This window comes from Triticum aestivum, chromosome 7A, assembly GCF_018294505.1.
Source record: "Triticum aestivum cultivar Chinese Spring chromosome 7A, IWGSC CS RefSeq v2.1, whole genome shotgun sequence".
Taxonomy (NCBI): domain Eukaryota; kingdom Viridiplantae; phylum Streptophyta; class Magnoliopsida; order Poales; family Poaceae; genus Triticum; species Triticum aestivum.
The window spans coordinates 653,179,705-653,183,032 of NC_057812.1; the positions used below are offsets into that span (position 1 = coordinate 653,179,705).

A 3,328-nucleotide genomic window follows, 5' to 3' on the forward strand; every position below is an offset into this window, starting at 1 on the left:
GTGAGATCCCTCTCGCATGGACTCATCTGACGGTGCCCCCTTAGCTCCCGCATTACCATCCCGATCGTGCATATCAACATCGTTACCATTAACTGCATCATCAAATAGGTCGGTGTCCTCAAACTCAATATCTAACGGGAACACCTCGCCCTTGTAAGTCCAGTTCACCTTATTAGGCACATACTCAATATCCAGAATGCTTACTAACAGTCGGGCTATCCCATTGGCACGTGTGAAGGCCATGTCCACTTTTACTGTCTTACCAACCAAGATACCCAAACTGGCCACCACGCGAGCATCCTGCAGAGGCTTAGACGAAGCCCCCAAAAACCGCAACCAGACCTGTGTAAGCGGTTTTCCCTTAGGCTCGACCTGTTTCCACTCGTTAAACTCCAGGATACACTTAGTACCGGGAACTTTACACAAGCCAAAACTCAACAATCTCTGCAAATCTTCCACAGACGGGAAATCAACCTTAAAAACTCTGTCCTCAATGTGCACCAGATCCCAAACAAAATCACCGGGAGCTAGCTCCTGCAGCCTCCTCACAATCTGTGCCTCAGTCACCTCGCCCTGGGTCGCTCTCACAATCCCAGTAGTCAAACGCAGGTTATCCTCCGGGACCTCTCTCGCCGCCGGGGACTCAAAAAACATCAGCTCAGCACAGTAGACTCCATAGATATTCAGAGTCGGGGGAAGGTCACGTAACAACGGGCACTCTCCCGAGTCATGTGCAAGCTTGCCACATGACTCGCACAGCTGGGCCACACACTCAGCAATGAAGTGACCCTTCTCACCACAACGATAGCAAATCATCCTCTCCTTTTTACGAGCATACTTAGACGCCCTCTCAGCATCAGACCTGTCGGTAGCCTCATCCACCGTCCCAGTCTCCGGAATCTCAATACTTGCCATAGCATTCACCACCTCCATAGCCTGTGTTGGAAGCTCAGAAGATGTAAGCTGAGGCTCCTCCGTAGCAACCGAAGGAAGAACAGCCCTGGGAGGGGGCGGGCGGTGAAATCTCCCGCGGCCCCCACCTCGACCACCACGACGGGCACGAAAGCCTCCTCTCTGGCGGTGATCCGGGCCAGATGCCCCCTCGACAAAACCACCAGCCGGACCGAGAAACGGTCGTTCCGCAGACCCGTCGCCTCGAGGTGGATCATTGGTCGCTTTGTTGTTCGTCTGAGCCGGCCCGGACTGGTTTTGAGCTATCCTCGCAACATAATGGGGCGGAGGCGCCGCACGAGGCTGATTGGCCGCAGCCACCGGCATGCCCCCAAGAGGCCGCTGTCCACCGCGGCCAGCTGGAGGCCCACCAGTCGTTCCCGGCGCCCCCGGCCGAATCCCTCCGCGCCCCGCCGCCGGCAGAGCAGCGGGCGCCGTACCCGGCGTCGGGGGCCTCAAGCCGCCCCGACCAATAGCCGGCGGGGGGGGGGGGGGGGGGGGCTTGCCCCACAGGCCGCGTGGCCGACGTGCCAGCGCCTCGGCCTTGGTTTCCGTTAACATAGGGAAAGCAAAGCCATAAGAGCACAAGGTAGTAAGAAGGTAAATAATTGATGAAAATATTAATGAAATTGCATCTAATATCTTTTGATCACATGGCGATCAAATTATGCATCCCACAGTAAAAAAATTTACAATAATTCCGCCACGGAAGATTTGATCCCTTATTACAGAATTGACATCTAGCCATCCGGCGTTCACTACTGCTGGAAAATAACGAGCAGGTGAATGCTCCATGGCGTTCACAACGATGGATCATCGGTCCCACGGTATATTTGATATGATATATGTACGCATGTATGTATCTGTAGGAGTTGAGCGATGGGAGGAGAGATGAATTTAAAGCGCCCATGTGTCGAACTTGCCGGAGACGAAGTCGTAGTGGCCGCCGACCAGCTTGAGGGTTCCGTTGGCCACAGCCTCCTTGACGAACGGGTAGGTGCTCAGGTTCTGGAGGGACACGTTGACGGCCTCCTGCGGAAACGAGAACGAACGGTTCAGAAACATATCATCTCTTGGTCAACGAGTTAATCAATTCATTCACATGCTAAGTACGAAATGGTAGATGGCCAATGTTGCGAACAGACGAACCTTTTCCAGGACACCGCACTGCTCCTCAAAAGCCATCTCGGAGCACTCGGCCTTCACCTTCTTCCTGGCCGTGTACCCGATCCTGACCCAGTCCTCGACGAAGTGGCTGATAGACACCAACCAAACAGCTTCGGTCAGAAAGAGCAGATGGAAGAAAAGTACATTCAGATTCAACCCGTGTTCTCGTCATCTACAAACTTACAAGGTGTCATCGGCACTATCCTTGACGTTGAGGAGGGCCTTGATCCCGCCGCAGCGGCTGTGGCCGATCACCACAGATGACCTCGACCTTGAGGGCGCAGACGGCTTGTTCTTGCAGTAGCATGGGACCATGACGGCGATGTTGCGGATGGTGAAGGCCTCGCCGGGCTCCAGGCCAAGCGTCACCGACGGGCACACGCGTGAGTCGGCGCAAGCGAACACCATGTTTGCACAACATAATTTATTTAGCTGACAACATTTCACAGATTTGTTTGTGATAAGCAGATGCGCTATTCTATTCACGCTTTGACTGTTTTGGCCAGCCGGGTGGAACAAAAGAATAAGCACAATATGCTGATAGCGTGATATGTGGAGTGCACGTTTCTGAGACAGCTTTGTAACAGAGCCTACCACTCTTGACATTCTGTCCGGGGCCCCTTTTTATCCATCCCGGCGGGAGAAAACCGGAAGTAGATAAATTTTGCTTTTGCGACAAACGGAAAAGACAGAAAGGCAAGCATAGAAAGTGGCGGCAAGGTTCTTCCGTCGCTCGCCCAAACCAAAATATGAAATGAACACTTGATGATGACCCTTGACAGTAGACCAAACTAACGACTTGATCATCTATCCGCCATGACTTTTTGCGAGTTATCTAGAATCTTGAATTCGTGACAGGCCCACAGTCTGCAAGTTGCTCCTCGGATTGATAGCACTTCCATGGTAGGGTAGGGCCTGCTTGTTTATGTACGCAGAGCGGCAGGGCCACAGCCATGGCTTTATGCCCTGTTCACGTTTCTTGTGTGGCCGGTGCCAAGATGATGAACCTTCCAAAATGGCCGTCATTATCAAAAGATGTTTATGTTCAAATGTGATAGTGCGGAATGACGGCTACTTTCTAAGAAAAAATAAGAGATGGCTCGGACCTGAAATTGAACACGGTATTATGAAGGGGACCTCAACAACCTAACACGGCATTATCAAGCACGCCAATGGAGAATCTCAAAGAGAGGGACAAAATGCCTCTTCT

At 52.4% G+C, this 3,328-nt stretch overlaps 1 pseudogene; it reads right to left on the bottom strand.

The window, feature by feature from the left end:
* Positions 1-1,632: 1,632 nt before the first annotated feature.
* On the bottom strand, positions 1,633-2,646 carry LOC123149011 (carbonic anhydrase, chloroplastic-like; annotated as a pseudogene).
* Between the last annotated feature and the right edge of the window lie 682 nt (positions 2,647-3,328).